At 38.3% G+C, this 20,095-nt stretch overlaps 1 long non-coding RNA gene across 1 annotated transcript; it reads right to left on the reverse strand.

Annotated features, from left to right (window-relative positions):
* Positions 1-1,491: 1,491 nt before the first annotated feature.
* On the reverse strand, positions 1,492-16,625 carry LOC141522215 (uncharacterized). The gene is made up of 3 exons (XR_012478161.1): positions 16,392-16,625; positions 6,051-6,184; positions 1,492-1,735 (listed from the first exon to the last, which is right to left on the reverse strand). It is a non-coding gene; the product is annotated as an uncharacterized LOC141522215 (long non-coding RNA).
* Between the last annotated feature and the right edge of the window lie 3,470 nt (positions 16,626-20,095).

A 20,095-nucleotide genomic window follows, 5' to 3' on the forward strand; every position in this document is an offset into this window, starting at 1 on the left:
GAGATGCCATGATAATGAGGAGGATAATGATGATGATGATGATGATGATGATGATGAAACAATTTATTTTACCTCTCTGGGCTTGAATTTATCATGTCTAGAATGAAGGAATTTTAACAAAATGGCCACAAAATTCAGCTTTAGCTAGCCCCATGATCTTAAGGCTTTGCCAGGCCCAGCCCCAGGATGTCCTAGGCATGCAGAAAGCCAGAGTAACAGAGGAGACCTAGACTCAAACCATTGGGAGCTGAAATCAAGGAAGCCAAGGTTGGGGGTGGAGTTCTTGTATGAGCTCTTGAAGCTGGCATGTTTAAGAGGAGTGATAAGATGTTAAAAGGTCTTGATTATATTCCTGACTCTGAAGCTATATCTATAGAGATTTTTAAAAAAATGTGATCTGAGTTTAGAACTGAAAAGAACTGAAAAAGTCATTGAATTCAAACCCCTCATTTTACCTGGGTTCAAAGTTGGATGATCCTGGAGAAATCACTTAACCTCATCCATAAAATGAGGGGTTTGAATTTAATGACATAGTTCTTTTCAATTCTAAATTTATCTTCCTATAATCCCTTCCCCTCCAATATTCTAAATTCTCTCTTTTTTTTAGTTTTTTTTCAAGGCAATGGGGTTCCATGACTTGACCAAGGTCACACAGCTAGGTAATTATTAAGTGTCTGAGACACGATTTGAACTCTGAGACACAATTTGAACTCAGATCCTTCTGCCTCTAGGACCAGTGCTCTCTCTCTCTACTACACCACTTAGCTGTCCCTGATATTCTAAATTCTGAAGTTCCCTTCCAGACCCAGCATCTATATTCTAAGGTCTTCAAGTTTTGACTGATTGTTTTGTTTCAAGAACAATAGTAGGTATTGAGGTGGTTTTTTTAAAGCATTTTTAAAAAATCTCTTTCACTTGTGTAAAGCGTTGATAGTCTCCAAAGGTCAGCCTAATTCTCATAGCAATATTACGAAGGAGGCATGTCAGAGATTAGCACTGGCATTTTCTTATTCCTACTATGAGACCCCCCTCCTCCAGGGATGGTCAGTTGGGGTGGGAAGAGGAGGACTGGATTGGTAGAGGATTTCCAGTGTGGAAACTTTCTCCAGTAATTCAGATCTATAATTTGTCTATAATTTATAAGCCTAGAGGATTGAGAAGCATGTTCTATCACTTGATATGTGACCTTGGACAAATAAGTTTATCTCTCTGGGCCTCACTGTCTTTGTTCATAAAATGGGAGGGTCAGACTAGATAAAAGCTGGACAAAAACTTCTTAGTTCCAAATTTTATGATTCTCCAAATTTTCAGGTCAAATCTACAGTCTGCTGTGAATGACAAGTAGCTGAATGCTTATCTTTAAAACAGACAGCATTAGCATCAAATTCAAGTTTTAATGTGACATAGCCTGTTTCTTACCATTTGAATAACCATGCTGAGCCCAGTAGGTGAGAAATTTTTACCATCACCTCTAAATACAGAGAGAATTAATGATGTGCTTGGCTTCTCCTCTGAGTCTGGAGTATGGAGGTGACTCTGGGCAAGTTACCTTTGGGGACTGGAATGGTTGATCTCAAAGGTCCCTTCCATTTCTGAATCTATGATCCTCTTGACTTTTGTGTATTTTGGCCAGGTGTGTGCTTGAGTCAACTCCAACTGGTTCCAGAGAAGTGATTATTAAACTTTCATTGTGATCTTTAGAAAATAGGACTTGATTTCTTGTTTTATTGATTATCTAGACAGACATAAGAAAATGATGGAGAAAATGTTTAAAATTGAAGCCTTACACACCTTAAAAAAGTGTATCATGAATACATTTTTGGGAGAGTTGATCATTAAACATTTACTGGCTTTCATGCTGATTGTAGATCTGACTGCTTTTTGGCTCCCCCCCAGCTCCCACCCAAGAGTAAACCATAAGGTCAGGGAGTGTGTTTTCTATAAATTTGATATTTTTTATCTGAATACAAGAAGTGTCAAATATAATTTATTGCATTGAATTGGATTGAACTGAGGGTAGGATGTTAAAAATGCAAAAGAGATTTTAATCGTTTTGAGACATTTGGAGAAGAAGAGATCAATTTTTAGGTGGGGAAGTAAACAAAGACATCCTGAAGGTAGATGAAGCAAGCAAGAATAGTAGGGAGCAGGTAGATAGAAGCTTATCTAATGAGAATGACAGCCTTGCCCTAGGTGAAGCTTTTCTCAGCACTTAAGGCAGACAGTTCTGAGTGAACCTTGAGGAGTCTGGGCTCTCTGACAGCAGTGTGGGGGTGTATGTGTGTGTGTGTGGTGGTGGTGGGGATTAGGTTCAGGTAACCTAAGCTGCTGGCATAGGCACTTGGGGGCCCATTTAGAAAGGGATGAGGTGAAAGAACAGCTTGTCCTGTTTGGAAAGAAGCAATTCAACCAATTGGTCCAATCAGTACAGAAGCATAACTTGGCAAAAGAAAAAAGGACTGTGTCCCTTGTTTCCTTTCAGTCAGAGTCATCTTTCCCCTCTGGCCATTCCTTTAAAAATGTTTTATTCATGCATTTTATGCCAGAATTGAAACTTCACTTATAAAAAGAAAAAGAATAAAGCAAAAACAATCCATCCATGTACTGAACTTAACAATGTTGCCCTCCTATTGCTCCATCACTCTGCCGAGAGGAGGGGAATATATTTCATTATCTGTTCTCTGGGGCCATTTTTGATTTTTCATTTATCCAGAGCTTGACTCCTTTTAAGTTAAAGGTTCTTTACTTGGAATCTGTGAACATTTTTAAAAATTATTTTTTTTAAACTGGGGAGAAGTTGAGGAGAAGGGAAGAAACATTTTTATAGAATCAATATATACCAGGTATATAAGCCCATTACAAATATTAATTCATTTAATCCCCAACAAGTTAGGTGTTATGATTATTCTCATTTTACAATTAAGTAAATTGAGGCAAACAGGAAGGGAAATGACTTGACCAAGGTCAGACAGCTACTAAGTGTTTGAAGCTGAATTTGAACTTGTATCCTCCTGACTCCAGGCTCAGCTGTCTATCCACTGTACCACCCTAGCTTCCTCATAACTGTATTTCATTATCATTGGTTTTCTTTGCAATCCTCTATATTTTACTTTATGTATTTAAACAAATTATTGAGGAGGTCCATAGAAAAGAGACCCATAATACAAAAATAGTTTAAAATCTCTTGTTTTAAATGTCCTTCTTATTTGTGGTTTTGTCTTGCTTATTTCACTTTCCATCAGCTCTTCCCATGTTTCTGTGAGTTTTCTCATACTTATCATTCCTTACGCCTTGATATTCTACTACTAGACTAGCATTTGTTCAGTCAGTCCTCATTAACAGTTCCTTCTCAATTTTCCCTTAGTCAAGAGGCGATGCTTCCTTCTCGACCAAGAATCCAGAGCTTCCTACCCTTGGGCTTGTCCCAACAATACATCTCAAGCACCCTTAGGCCACTCTGACTTGAGCAGTGGAGAAGGCTAGAGTGGGAAGGCCTAAGATATCTTCTCTAACCACTCAGCTGGTCAAGGAAAATAGCAACCAGGAATGGATTGCAGTGCCCACAAGAAGAAGATTAATTTCCCATCCCCCTCACCCACTTATCCCTTGACTTATATTTCCTAGACAATGTGGCCTGCATCTCCATTAGAAACCTACTTCTTTCCCTTCTTTATTAGGTCTTGAAATCTAGGTGACTCCCCACTTAACTTTCATTTGGGGATCCCATGTTCTCAACTCATTTCAGTGTGCTCCAGCAGACACTCCATCAAATAAATGACTTTAAGTAAGTTAAAACACCAAGACCAGAGGAGTTGTCATTATGTACCTTTACTTCTTATAATCCTAGCCTTCTATAAATTATATATTTATATATATTTATAATTTATAATTATATACATAAAATTTATAGAAGGCTAGGATTATAAGTATGTGTATAATCATCCATATACATGCACAAACAGAAAGAGAGAGAGAGAAAGAGAGAGAGAGAGAGAATAGAGTGACAAGTCTGGCATCAAGAAGAGTCATCTTCCTCAGTTTAAATCTGACTTCACATACTTCTTAGCTGTGTGACCTGGGAAAGTCACTTAAGCCTGTTTGCCTCAGTCTCTTCATCTGTAAAAATCAGTTAAAGAAGAAAATGGCAGACCACACTGATGTCCTTGCCAGGAAGACCCCAAATGGGGTCACAAATTAATGGACAGCTAATCAGCACAGTTAATAGTGCACTGACCCTGGAGTTAGGCAGACCTGAGTTCAAATGCAGCCTAGGATACTTAATAATTACCTTGCTGTGTGACCTTGGGCAAGTCATTTAATTCCACTGCCTTGTAAAAACAAACAAAAAAAGCAAACCCAAATTGTCAAACACGTATGAACATTATATATGTGTGTATTCATACATGTATGTTTATATGTGTGTTTATATGAATAAAATCTTTTTAGGGTTTGATCCAACTTGATACCACCTGAACCCCAGAGGAGTTTTTGGTGTGTCTTGGACCCCTTTGGCAATCTGGTAAAGACTATGGACCCCTTCTCATTTTTTAAATGCAAAAATAAAATACAGATTACCAAGGAAGCTAGTTGTATTGAAATAATTTTTAAAATATTAAAAGCAAAACAAGTTCATGGATCCCAGATTAAAAACTCCTTGATCTGGACCCACAGGACCTTATGCCTCAGTAACAAGGAGACAATGATAGAGTCGTGCAGAAGACTGTGTTAGATAACGAATGCCACAAGAAAAATATATTTCAATCATTTTATGAAGTAGCTCTTCAACCCATATGGAATCTAAGTCTCTGTGGATTAAACATATCTGAATTATCATTGTATGTTTGGAATTTTGTAAGGAATTTGTGAGTATGAAGCAGCTAGATAGAAGACTGAACCTGGAGTCAGGAAGATCTGAATTCAACTCTAGCTTTGGACACTTATTAGTCACTTAAATTATGTCTGCCTTAATGTCCTCATTGGTAAAATGAGGATAAAAATAGCCTATTTCTCCAGGGTTAGAGGGAGGATCAAATGAAATGATATTTGTAAAGCCCTTAGCATAGTAGTTACCATATAAATGCTTATTCTCTCTATCTTCTCTGTGAGAAAGTGGACCCTGCTATGTCTGATCTAGAGTTTTGACATTAATTGGGACTAGGTCCAGACTTTTCAAAGCAATGAAAGAGTGATTTGGTCCTTGAATGGGGCTCGATAACTCAAAACCCTGACAGTCTGCTTCCTCTGCAGAAGCTTGCAAGAGAAGAGAGAGAAGTACTGATTAACCAGAGGATCACAGAGCCATGATGCAATGAGCCCTGGAGCTCAGAGATAAATCTAGAGAAATTTAACATTAGAGACTCTCCAGAGGATAAGAAATGAATGATTTGACTAGAGACTCTGCAAGAGGACCGAGGTGTTTTAAATGAGGGCAGACCAATGCTTAGCCTCCAAAATTGATCCCAAAAGGTGGAATCCTATCTGCTGTGGAATTCTAATCAAGGAAATAATTGAGAAAAGAACTATCCACTTCCCTTTAAGTTAGACACCAATGTGGTGAAGTACTGAGTACAAGTCTGGGAGCTATAGGCATGACCTTGGACAAGCCTTTCTAACATTGTTCTTCAGTTGTGAACTGGGGCTAATAATGCTTACACTGCCAACTTTTGTGTTCTAAAGGCCCCTTTCAGCTCTAATGTTCAATCTAGCCTGATATTTGGTATTCTTTAGGACCTGTCTTGCTCTAACTTTCTATGCCAAAATATGCTCCTGGAATCTGTTCTCTTAGTTAAAAGGTAATTAGGCAAGGAACAACAGGGAAGGGCTTCAAGAAGGAGGAAAGATGGACAAGAAGGTGGGAGGGCTTTTAAAACAAGCTTCACCTCCTTCACAATGTTGCCTGGAGCTTGAACTGGCTGTGTCACCAAAAACCACCTGTCACAGCATCTGCCACATTTGCTATGGGTCTAGCTACCCTGCTTTGCTTCAAGTAGTGCCTTCCAATGGGATAAACCTCTGATCCTGAGTGATTAGTATTCACTGTGCTAACACACCTTTCAGTCATCTTGCTGGATGTGTTGTTGTGGCCCACTCTCTTCTCATTCTGCCCATCTTAAATGCAGTCAATGCAAGGTGATGCTGTAACTCCATTCAATCTTTCCACAGGAGCCCCTGTCACTGAGGTAGCCTGTAAATAATTTCATTAGATTAAAGCAAACATCTCTGGGAAAGAAAAGAAACAAAACCTTAATGAGAGGGGCCTCACGGGATGTTTGCCAAAGCAGATTAGCAGAGGCACTAATGAAACACAGTAAATCACATTCAGAATCACCCCTATATCTTCCTGGTTTGTGCTCTATGTTGCCATGCAACATAGCTGTTTCAATATCGTAGATGATAATAGGGGTCAGAGGAACTATATGTTTGAAAAATATTTTCCCAGTGGTATTAGGTGTATATGTTGACTCTGCCATTTTGTATCTTGGCCACCAGCATCAGTGTGGCAGCTGCTGCTTTTCCCCTGGGAGTCATGGATAAGGATGCAACAGAGAACTCCCTCTGCAATGGCTGTTGATCCAGATGTTGGACCCTAAAGTTTGGGGTGGGGGGAGAAGGTAGGCAGAGGATTCTGTAGCTGTGCTCACTCATTCTTTCTGTGACTGGCTCTTGGGCATACTCCACTCCCCAATGTTATTTAGGGCCCAATAATTTAAATATGGGTGGAATATATTATTTTGTGGCTTGAAGCGGTCTATTCCCTCCTTTCTGAGAAGCTTCAGGAAGAGTTCTGGATTGGGGGGTAAACCTCAGAAAAGCTAACTTCTCTCAAGCCTCCATTCCCAGCTCTAGCTGGGAAAGACATCCCAGAAAAACAAGAAAATTCATTTTGGTGACATTCTAAATTCCTCCTCTGAAGAGGTAACTGAGAATCTAAATTCATAGAATCTAGAACTAGAAGGTACCTTAAAGATAATCTAATAAAACTGCATTATTTTATGGATGAGGTAACAGTTTCAGAGAAGTAGGATGATCTGACACAGCCATATGAGAAGCATGTAAAAGAATCACTATTCAAACCCAGGGAAAGATTGCCATTTCCTCTAGTCCCGCATGACTTCCAATGGGCTTATCCTTGCTCTGGCAATACTACTAACATATCTTATTAGTAGGAAGAGCTTCAGAGTTGAGAATTAGGAGATTTTGACTGCGGGTCCCAGTTTTTCTAAAGATTCTAATCTTGGGTAAATCATATCTCTTCTCCTGCCTTAGTTTGCTTTTTTTTTGTAAAATACAATGAACACTTCCCCTTCTTGAGATTGAGGCATCAAGGGTTTAATATCTATTTAAGATGCTTTGAAAGCCTTTGTTGCCTAGTGGATGATGTTTGTCCTTAATTCTTGAGGAAGATTATGACATTGGGGAGGTGATGCTATGACAAGCACATGAATTGGGTTTGAGTGAAGGGTGCTGTGCTAAGTCACCAGCCTCCCTTTCTCCCCCAGAGAATCAGGACAACTGGAGATGATCCTGGACTTGCCTAAGGTCACACAGCTAGTTAGTGTCAAGTGTCTGAGTCAGATTCGGACTCCTGTCCTCTTGACTCCAAGGCCAGTGCTCTAATAGGGTGGGAATATCTGGGTTTGAGCCATCCCTCTGCTACACATTAACTGAGTAAGCCTGGCAAGTCTCTCCTCTTATAATCTTGGGCGACTTTCTAAGACTCTAAGTTGTAGGGAAGGTTACGATCTGCAATGGAAAAAGTAGTTTCTTACTGGAAACTCCTTTATATAGAAAAAAAAATCAGAAGTCTGTCTGGGACAAAATTTTTTTATAAAGATGTTTTGTTTGAAAGATACTATTTTACAATGTAAAGACTAATAGAATGCCTTCTGTGGGGGGTGAGGGAGGAAAGCAAGAATGGGGGAAAAATTGTAAAACAAAATAAATAAAACCTTTCTAAAAAAAAGAAAGATACTATTCTAATACATAATACTTTTTTATTTCTGTAAATAAGAATTCATTCTGACAATCTGGGCCATGAACTTTGCAGTAATCTATTGCAGAAATCTTCTGGTGATATAATGATTGCTATATTATGATAACTGGAAGGGAGTCTTGGGGATATCCTCTAAGGTCCCTTCTTGCTCTAAGGAAACATACCGTGAGAGAAAATAACTTTCCTAATATCACACAAGGAGCAGGATTCAAATCTAGGTACTTTGACTTTAAATTCAATGCTCTCTCTCTTATACTTCATATTGTTCCTCTCATGATAAAGCAAGGATAATAAATTTCTTGTTGTGCAGAATTCAACCGTTGCTAAGTATAACATATTATGTTAGATGCTGGGGAGATATAAAGATAAATAAGAGATGATTTGTTCCCTCAAGGACCTTGCAGTCTAATTGGAGCAAGAAGATACATCCAGATGGGAGACAAATTATAATATGATAAATGCCTGAAAGAAGAATTAAATGATAGAGGTGGCTACAGATACACAGTAACAGATTTTTTCAAATAATAATCCTATCAGTGTCTCATTCAGTCAACAAACATTTGTTAAGTGTTTACTATCTGCTAGGTTCTGTGCTATCTGGGAACCGGGAATTGACCGAACACTGTATATTATTGTTACCTAATGAAGAATGCACACATTTAACCTTTTGTCACTAAGCTTTTTGCATGGACTTTAAAAGCAATAACCACATGAGGTTGCCAAGGGCAGTTGTTGATTAAAAAGGGTTGGGTAGAGATGAAGACTCCCCCCCAACCAGATTCCTCCATCAGGGCTTCCAGGGGAACAGTTTGGTAAATTGTAGGTTTTATTTTGCACCAAGGGTATGTATAAATCATATTATAATATGATTTCATATGTCATTAGCATTTAATAGCTGGAACTGTGTGTGTGTGTGAATGTGTATGAGCACACAAGTAAGTACTCTACAGCTGCAAGAGACTTTCAGAGGTCACCTACTCTGACCTATCATTCCATGGGATGTTGTAGTGGATCAACTCAACAACAGGTGGTCAACCAGCTTCCACATAAGAATGTTGAGTGATAGGGAATGTATTACCAGATAATCCAACTTCATTGTTCAATAACTATTTGTTAGCAAGTTCTTCCTTATGCTGAACCAAAACCTACCTCCCCTTAATTTTCAGCCTAGGTGAGAACCCACCCAGTCTAGAAATAGTGTCGGTCAAAGTTTCCATGCTAATAAGCATGAAAAGCATGATGACTTGGGTGAGATATCCAGGCTTTTTTGAGGAGAGAGGTAGAGGAGGGGAGGGAGGCAATTGGGGTTACTAGATAGGAAATGTCTGTGGTCAAATTTGAACTTAGGCCCTCCTAACTCTAGAGCCAGTGTTCAATCCACTGCAGATTCAATCTTAAAAAAAAATAATAACCTTCTATAAATGTGAGCCCTTCTACCCTAATTCCCAAGGCTCCTAGTACTTTCTTTAAACTTAATCTCTGGTCAGATATTCTAAAGGGATGAAGTAAGGGAAGGGATGTGTTGATACTTAGCTTGGTTCTGTTCCTCCAGAAGGGTGTTTGGGGGGAGTAGGGAGGAGGGACATCAGGCTTTTGACTTAAGTAGAACGAAGACATTTAATGAAAGAGAATTAACTAGTAGAGGCATTGTAATGGGGTGGAGAGTATCTAAACTTGCAGTCAGGGAGACCTGAATTCATATCCAGCCGTAGTCATTTACTAGCCGTATGACCTCGGGGAAGTCCCTTAACATTCTACTTCTTAGTTTCTTCATGCAAAAAAGCAAAGGTGTTGGACTTGAGTTTTCTTTCAGCTCTAAATCTATGATCCTATGAAATAAAAAGTGGTGTCTACAATTCAACCTGTGGTAAGAATAGAGTAGAGTAAGAAAGAGGCAAGAAGTTGCTGGAAGTTGGTTTCTTGGTAAGATGTAAAATCTTAAGGGAAGAGGTTCTATTTGTCATTGTATATAATAGGTGCTTAATAATATTGAATTGAATTTTATATGAGACCTTCTTAGATATAACAGATCAGGGTAATTAGTATTAGGCTTTAGCAGGGGTCTAATAATGAAAATGTAGCTGAATCAAAGAAATGACATTATATGAGGGAAAAAGTTAAGAAATTTCCCCCACCCCAAAGTGAGAATAACTCCTATAGGTAAAACCTAATTCTGGAACCAATAATAAAGTCTCTGATACTGGGGCAGGCATAGCAAATAGCCTATTTGCTTTGGCATTTATCTTACTGCAAGGATGACAGAGAAACAAGTATCTCAGTTTCAGCAAGAAAAGGAGAATATTCCAGTGTTGGATAGGCAAAGTACTAGGTTTGTATTTCTATCAATGCCAAGCAATTACTACATGTACACAAAATATTAATGCTCTCTCCAGTGGAAGAAGTTAAAAAAGTGTGTGTGGCGGGGTGAGAGTTGGCTGTAGAAATGCCTAGATTATCCAAGAGAATGGAAAGATTCTTTTAAAAGGAAATAAAAAGATTTTTTAAAAAAAGAACATGAAGCAGAAGGGAACCCTAACCTACTCCATGAAAGTGGAAGAATATGAAAAGGAGAAAGAAGGGAATAAGAAGTAAAGAATTTTTGGAGCTATATATGAGGTAGGAGTCAGTATCTTTTTTGGAAAAAGTAACATCTTCTAAGGATTAAAGTACTATTGGATTAGGGGGTCATGGGATAATAGAACTGGAAGGAGCTTTTGAAGTCATAGTTGGAAACTGAGGCTCAAATGAGTGACCTGTCCCAGATTATATGGCCAAGTTGGTTATGAACCTACATCCTCTGGTAACAAAGCCAGGGATTCTTCCCCTGTAACACCATACTTCCAATAAGGAATAGTCTGAAGGAGAGGGAAGTAGTAGTAGCTGGAAACTCTCTATTTAGGGATATTCTATATAACCTGAATCTTATTTTGAAGAAGTATCTTCAAAGATGGAGACAACCAGATGGTGCAGTAGATAAAGCTCTGTGCCTGGAGTCAGATATAACTTCAAATACTTATTGGCTATGTGACCCTGGGCAAGTCACTTAACTTTATTTGTTTTAATCTACTGGAGAAGGAAATGGTGAACTTCTCCATTATCTTTACCAAGAAATCTCCATTGGACAGTATAGTTTATGGGGCCATTCAGATGAATGATAAAGATGGCATCACCCCTTCTTTTGGAAGTCCACCCAAGTGGACTACTCCAACAAAGAATTTGAGAACATCCCCATCTTTTATATACAACATAATTATGGCTCTGGACATTGTAAAAGTTTTCCTTTGAAATTGCAATGGAAACTGAGAACAATGTCAAGGTTAAGTGACTTGCCCAAGATCACACAGCCAGTGTCAAGTATATGAGGTTGGATTCGAACTCCTGTCCTCCTAATTCCATGGCCAATGCTCTATCCACTTCTCAACTTAGCTTCCCCTACCAAACAATATATTTAAGATTTGCACTGCCTTGGTTGTTAGACTGTGCCAGGATATTCATCTTTTATTCAAGGCATTTTTATTCACTTACTTTGGTTTTGCTTTTTGGTTCTCCATATCACATTACTGATTAACTAATGAGCATCTAACTTACCTCCCTCTCCCTTATCTTGTCTAGATAAATCATCTCACCATATCCCCTTTGCCTGCATTTATGAAGTTGAATTTTTGTATCCATATGAAATACTTTACATTTATCTCTATTAAGTGTCATATTTGATATGGTCAATGTTCTAGCTTACTGGGACCTCTTTTTATCCTGATTTTGATGTGTAACATATTTGATTATTCCTCTCAGCTTTGAATCCTTTGAAAAGATACACCTTTTTAAAAGTCACTTAAAATAATGTTAAATAGTACAAAGTCAAAGATGACTCTTGAAACATTCCTCCTTTTATAGTGACAACAGCCTTTGTCAATTTTTTTTGGTCTAGTCATTCAACTTGTCCTGAATCCTAGTAATTTTCTTATTGTCTAAAGTATATCTCTTCATCTTTTCTTCAAGTATAATATAAGACTTTATTTAAAATTTTGTTAAAACCTAGGTAAAAAGGTAAAAAGTCTCTACCAAATTCTCTAGACCTACTGAACTAGTACACCTGTGAAAAAAGCAATTTAGTCTGGTGTGGCATGTTCTTGAGATGCCATGATGGATCTTAGCAAACATGGCTTCTTTCTTAAAAGTTATTCACTAAACATCTCTTTAAAATTACATTCTAGAATTTTTCCCAGAATCAAAGTCAGTCTCATTATTTTACAATGTGCAGACTTTGCTTTTTTTTTTTCTTTTGATTTTGAATGTCAGGGCTTTTTTTTTCTTGTTCTAGTTCTGAAAAAATCTCTTATTTTTCATAGGGCTTTTTTTAGGTTTTTGCAAGGCAATGGGGTTAAGTGGCTTGCCCAAGGCCACACAGCTAGGTAATTATTAAGTGTCTGAGGATGGATTTGAACTCAGGTACTCCTGACTCCAGGGCCAGTGCTCTGTGCACTGTGACACCTAGCCGCCCCCTATTTTTCATAGATTTTCAAAGATTATTAACAGTTCTTGCTTTGGGGCAGTTAGGTGATGCAATGAATAAAGAACCAGGTCTGGAGTCAGACTTGAGTTCAAATGTGACCTCAGACACTTATTAGCTGTATGGTCCTAAACAAGTCACTTTACTTCTATTTGCCTTGTTTCCTCATCTGTAAAATGAGAATCATTCCCCTTTAATCCTCCTAGGATTATTGTGAGCATCAAGTGAGATAATTTTTAATGCATTTTGCACAATGTGTGGCACATAGTATTATATAGATGTTAGCAATTAGTATTAATAAGCACAAAGACTACTGACAGTAGTTCTACATTCTCATAAACCATTTGGGATAAAGTTCATCTGGGTTTGTTAATCTGTAATCACCAAGAATAATTAGGTATTTTATTGGGGTTTTGTTTTTGCTATTTTGGAGTTGTGACTCCATTATTAGCTACTTTTTTTTCCCTCTCCAAATTTCCTTGGAGAGAAAATAGAAGAAATATAGAAGTTGAATAGTTCTATCTTCTCAGCAATATCTATTGTTATCTCATCACCATTCAAAGCAGTGCTTATATCCACTGCTGGTAAATGTTTAACTTTCTTTTGGGAACAATAATACCTACTGAGACATTGGTTGGAGCTGTGATTTCACTGACAGAGAGAGAGCTTCCAGTAAGGACTTTCTTTTATTAATAAAAGCTAAGTACCCTCTTTACAATCTAGCCTTCAAACATTGCCTGAGGATGGCACATTAGGTGCTTTTTCTAGTGTCACACAGCCAGCATGCATTAGAAGTAGCACCTGAACTCAACTTCTCCAAATTAGGTTCTCTATCCTCTGTGATGTGCTGCCTCTCACACAACCGTCATAAAAAGATCAAATGAGATAATTTGTTTAGTACTCTCTAACAGTAAATGACCTTCTATCTTCTTACTTTCACTATCTGATTCCCATGTTTAGAATTCTTTACTTCTTTATCTCTAATTCCTTGACATGTAATAGGTATTTAATAAATTTATTAACTAATTATAAATAAGAACTATCATTTTTATGATTTTACTAGTAAATCTTTGAGGAATGGTGAAGCAATGGAAATGCAAGGTTTGGAAGTTTCTATGAAGATAAAAAGACTTCAGAAAAATGCTTTACATGGGAATAGATAGAGTAAGTATATAAGAGACATCCCTATAAGGTTGGTTATCAGAGGACAAGTTGTATACATCTGCTAAGATGTGAATAGGTTGGGAGTTGAGAGAATCAGGGAAGGTCAATAAAACCACCAATCTTTATATTAAAGAGTATGCCACTGTTTCTGTCACTTCTATTTTAGAGGTAACCCATATAGGACAGTGGATATAGTTAAAATGAAACTAGAAGGTCCTAGACTCAAGTCTTGCCTCTGTTATATAATGGCTGTATGGCCTTGGACCATTAACTTCTCAGTAACTTCAGGAAACTCTGAAACTAAATTTGTAGAACATGTGCCAGTCTTCATTAGTGGAGGGTGTTTTCTCACCAGGAAATTCTTTAAAACCAAGAAACTGAAGGTGTGGTCTTAAAAAAGCTATAGGTAGGGAATGCTAAGGATTTGTCATAAATGTAGGAATATTAGAATTCAAGTTCACTACTACAAAATTAGAAGCAGTAACTATAGGTCAAGTAAAAGAAGGTACAAATGAAATCTTGATTCTCTGGAGCTTCTTGGGTAATGTTTTGGGTTGGTTTCTTCCTATCTCTTCTATGACTGTAGAAGGCACCAGTATCCTCTCAGTTACCCAGGTCCACCTAAATGTCATTCTCAACTCTTTCCTCTCTCTCAGCCCTCCCCATATCCAATCAGTGGCCCAGTCTTATCTATTTCTACCTTCATCTTTCATATATTCCCTATTTTTTCCACTTACTCTGCTATTTTCCTGGGGCAAGCCCTTATCACTTCAAGCCTGGGCTTTTATAATAACTTCTGGTTGGTTTTCCTGTCTCAAGTCTTCCCACTCCATTACAATCTCCTTCCACTTGGCTGTCAAATTGATCTTAAATTTAAGAGCTAACCATATCAACCCCTCAGGGGGCTTCCTGTTACTGTTAGGAAAACATTTAAAGTTCTATTTTGTTTTTAAAATCCTTTATAACTTGGTTCCTTTCTACTATTGCAATCTTCTTATATTTTATTCCCCTGTATAAAGTCTGAAATCCAATGATACCAGCTTCATTTATTATTCCTTGCACAAGACTATTCATTTCCTGACTCTGTGCATTTTCATTAACTATCTCCCACACCTGAAATTTTCTCCCTCCTCATTTCTTCCTCTTGGCTTCTTTGATTTTCTTTAACTCCCATCTAAAATTCAACTTTCTAGAAGGAATCTTTCTTGATCCTCCTTAAAGCTAGTTCCTTCCTTCTATTGATTATCTCCAATTTATCCTGTACATAAATTGCATGTACAGAGCTGTTTGCATGTTGTATTCCCCATTAGATTGTGATCTCCATGAAAGCACTATTTAGCTTTTCTCTGTATTTCTAGCACTTAACTCAATTTGTCCCACAACTGTAGGTGTTTATGGACTATCTAGTCTCATTTTTGTCATTAATTTGTTGTGATGACCTGAGTCATCACCTATCTGGATTTTTTTTTCTTCATTGGTTATAAAATGAGGATCATACATGCTCCACCTACTTGGCAGGAGATTTAGGAGTATATGTTTAAATATTAGATGTGAATATGACTAATAGAAATATGTGTAACATGATTGTCCTATATCAGATTACTTGCTATCTTAGGGAGGGGGAGGAAAGTGTGGGAAGGAGAAAATTTTACAAAAATGAATTTTAAAAACAATCTTTAAATGAAATTGGAAAAAACAGTTTGAAAAAATAGATGTGAAACAGAAAAAATCTGAGCTAGAAAAAGGTTAGAAAACAGGTTAGAACATTACAGCTAGAAAGAATGCTAGAACGAAGATAGCAGAATATTAATGTGGAACATCAGACCATTGAGATGAACCTAGAGATAATTTAATTTCATTTTACAGATGTGGAAACTAAGATTTAGAGAGATTAAGCCCATTGCTCAAGGTCATGTAATGGCAGCACCAAGGCTAATTCCCAGTTCAGTACTCTTTTTTGGCATACTGTGCTACCTAGCTTGGGCACATGAAATCACATATGAGTGATCCCAAAACATAAAATCATAGGATTTACAATTGAAAGGAACCTTAAAGTCTAAACTAGTTTAGTCCCTTAGTTTTTCCAATTGTATTGATATGGGAGCATTGAAGTTAAGTGATTCTTCATGAGTGCAAAAACTGGGACTTGAACCTAAGGTTTTAGAATTCTTAATTCAAATCACTTTCCACTATACCTCCCTGACTTCCTTTAGTTACCCTCTTGAGAATGGGGTGCTGCCTCTCACTTGAGGAAATCAACACAATGGAGCCTAGATGCAGAGAAACCTGAAGGCTGAGGGAGACCCGCAAAAATAGCGGGCATTTTCGAGCAGCTGGGCAGGGCAAAGGAGGGAGGCTAGATTGGAGCTGGAGGTTGGGGAAAGAGGGCGGTGCTTTTTGCCTTGACTTCATTTCCGGGGGACTGGAAGCAATATATAAGAAGAGGTGTGAGGAAGCTGCTGCTGCAGAGCTCCAGTTGGAGTGCTCAAAGACTGCAGGCTGACGGAAAAAGGCAAAGAGGCAAGCTAAGGCGTTGTCATACCCCCACCCCCACCATTCTCTGGCAGGTTCTTTGCCTCCTGCCACCTCTTTTCTGTGAGAGCCAGGCAGGTTCCCTCTCCCAGTTGTGCAAAACAGCTCAGTAATAGTAATAAATCCATCTTCTTTTCTATCCCACGCCCCCTCCTCAGTCTGCCCAGAGTCTTCTGACCCTTTAGCACTTACCACCCCCAGGTCCTGAAGTCAACTCCAGGTCGAGTTTGTGATCCAGGACTCAACATGAGCTTTCCCGCCTTCCTCCTCCTGCTGGTGTCGGCTATGCAAGGTAAGCAGCGAGATGGGACTGGGAGAGGACAGGATATGGGGGTGAAGGGGAGAGAGAGGAGAGGTTCAGGAGTCCCCAAGCAGTTCCTTTGCCTAGGACTATAGGGAGCTGGGGCGGCCTGATACTTACACGCCAGGTCTCTTCAGCACCGTGGACAGCGGCAGTGACTCTAAACCCACCATGTCTCACGCTCCTTTCCCTTCTCTTAATTGAAGGGTGAGATTTTGCTTCTGGTCCAGGATAAGGGTCTACTATTGCAAAGGGGCTCTGAACTGGGTCGTCCCCATTCCTTTCCTAGCCTCTCCACCAGGGTTTACCCTGACTGCAACCTGGGCTCAGAGCCCGGTGCTGGTCAAGGTCATTGGCAGAGTTGGGGGAAGGGCTCAGGGAAATATCAGTTATTTCTCTCTTTATTCTCCTTCTCTTTCTCATTTCTCTCCCCTACCATTTCCTCTCCTTGGCAATCATTTCTTTCTATATTCTTCTTTCCTTAATCTTTCAATATCCTTCTGTTTCTTTCCCTCTCTCCATCAGCTCTTTTCTTTCCCCATTTCATCCACCATCACCCTCTACAAAAGTATCTTCTTTACCTTTATTCTTTTTCCTGTATTCATTCCCTTCTCCTTATTCAACTCTCCTTCTGTCTAAACTGGCTTTGTTTCCCTGGTTCCTGCCTTGAGGTCTCCTAAGTCATATGGGATCCCTCTTATGTGTTCCCAGGAGACCTACGATCAGGGCTGGGAGGGGTATAACCACTGGGATGATGAATACTTTTCAGAACAGCTCAACCTGTCTAATCGGAGTTTATGAAAATCCCCTGCCCCAAATCTCCCTGGAAATCTACCTTTTTGGAAGAGTATAAATATCAGCCATTAGTGAAATTAAGAACTAAAGTGAAAACACCCCCCTCACACACACATGAAGTTTGGGAGACCCTTCAAGGATTCACATGGAAGAAGTGATCACCAGGGTTGAGGGGGTCTCTACTTGGAGCTATCTCTGCTGTTAAGGTAAAAGGAATGAGGTTATATGGCATAAAACTGTCTCAATGGGAATAATCCCTTTTCTCTTTTTTTCTAGTCATTGCACTCCCAGTGAACAGCCCAGCAAATAAAAGTGATACTAAGGTAAGGCACATAAGGGAGTTTCAGCTGTAACCTTGGGTGTGAAGCATAAAGTAGATCACTGAATAGCAAAAGTTAAAGTCAATCCATGGCCATTGGATTAGATAAAGGAAAGCTGAAAGCCTCCTAAAATGATAACTTCTCCCATTAAAATTATATTTTAAAGGAAAAGATTGGGGAGTGTTTTCTTCAGTTGGCTTAACACAAATCATATTGGCCCATCTTGTGTGAATCCCATGACTCCCATCAGTGTGAATGTGTAGTTAAGTTATATCCATGCCTAGTTTGGTCTGAACGTATCATATATACTACTGTAATTGTAAACTGTTAAATGTTTCCAGTGTATTTGAACAACCAAAACTATTAGGTATGTAGACATATTAGTTGCATGTGCAACTGAATTAATTGCATATATAATTAACTAGAATAATACAAAATTGATAGCTAAAAATTAGTCATCTGTTTTATTATATTAGTAAACTTGTAAAACTGAATCACCTGTATACATCTGGACTAAGATATCTGTGCAATTATGTTAGCAAAAGGAATCAATGGACCCAGTACACCACTGACTTAGTCCATTTGAATAACTCTTGTACACATGCTCTAGTTGGATGTTCCTTTCTGAATATTAACATTCCTCTCAGGATTTCTGTTCATAATTTGAAGGGAAGATTGAGGAGAGGAAGGTGATTTTTTCTCTTGAATAAATTCGCAGTAAGTTCATAAAATGATGTGTTTAGAACTTAAAGACAACTTCTACCTCTTATTTAAATAGGTGATAAATCTGAAGCTCAGAGATATTAAGAGACTCAAGATTACAGTGGTAGCAAGTGACAGATCCCAAATCCTCTGACTCCAAATCCAATATTCTTCCCATTGTTCCATGGAAATAAATGTGGTAATATTAAGTGCAAATAATCCCTGCTTCTAGACTATTTCTCACTCTGGTCTCTATAATACTCCATTGAGGACCTAGCTTGATATGGCTCTATCTCCTTTACTCCCCCCAAATGGGAGGGTGATAAGTACTTAAGTACTTAGACAACTAATCTTGCTACTCCTATGAATAAAATCCAGTCTGGGGCTATTGGACATTTGTATCATTTTGTGTATTAGTCTCAAAATCCCATTTAACTAGGAGATATAATTTCAGTGGAGCCGAGACATCCTTGAATAGACTGATTTCAAGAAATCACTGAAGTGCACTTCTCTAACAATACTTTGAGGCAGCCTGAAATACATTCTTGCCTACATGATTTTCAGTCAGGATCAAATCAGAATTGAGTTTCTCAACTTCATATCATGTAAGTTCTCAATTTAGACCAATATAAATCTCCATTAGTTGCTTCTTTCCCCATTTAGTTGCTTTACAAAATGCTCCATTAGGGAATTATCTGGGGCAATAATAATAGTTAACATTTATAATAGCACTTTAGGGGTATAAAACACTTTACACACAGTAGTGGATCATTTGATCTTTACAAATACTGTGAAGTAGGTAGTGTAAATACTGTTATCCCTATTTTTTATATGACAAACTGAAAGATTTCACAGCTAAAAATTAAGAGGAGAGCTGAAAACTGAATCTAGGTCTTCTGACTACAGATATTGTCTTCAAATGTCCAAAAGATTTCCACATCACTGTTCTCTTAAATTGCCTTATAGCTCCTGCTTTCACTTGCTTTTGACTGTTTGATTTGCAGCCTACATCTTCTCTCCAAGAGTTCTCTATTCATAGAAATATAGAAGCTTAGAATGTCAGAGTGTGATAAAAGCATGGTACATAGAATGTGAAACTGGAAGAGAATTTAGAGATTGTTTATATCAGGAGTCCTTATCCTGGGGTTTACAATATATTTCAGGTTTGTGAACTTGATTGAAAAAAAATTATATCTTTATTTTCACTCACCTCTCACTGAAATTTAACATTTATTTCAGTCTTTAAAAATATTTGTGAGTAGGGATCCATAGGATTCACCAGAATGACAAAGAAATCTATGGCATAATGGGTTTAGCACCCCTGAGAGGAAAAACTTTCTGGATGAGAAACTACATTTCAGAAAGACAAAAGACTTTAAGGATAGAGAATTAGTAACAGAACTGAGACATGAACCCAGTTTTCCTGATTCACACTGCTGTGCCCTTTCCATTTTTTCCTCACTGCTTCTCATATTTTAACAAACTCTACTTTCTTGGAAACTGTCATCATCAATTAATCCTTAGGTGCCCCTGGAGCTAGCACTTGCAATGCAAAATAACTCAAAGAAAATGAGATCCTGCTTTCAGGGAGCTCCATCAAAGAGGATACTCAGGACCCTTTTTAGCAATTACTTCCTGGAAAATAGACCACAATCCTGCAGCCAGCTGAGCCAGTCAGTCAATAACAGCTCCCTCGGCATCCATCTAGGACATGTTCCTAGATACCATCATAGGCTCATCAAGATCTGGCTATGTGACAGTACTAGATCGAAGGTTGA

Source organism: Macrotis lagotis, chromosome 4, assembly GCF_037893015.1.
Source record: "Macrotis lagotis isolate mMagLag1 chromosome 4, bilby.v1.9.chrom.fasta, whole genome shotgun sequence".
Classification (NCBI taxonomy): Eukaryota; Metazoa; Chordata; class Mammalia; order Peramelemorphia; family Peramelidae; genus Macrotis; species Macrotis lagotis.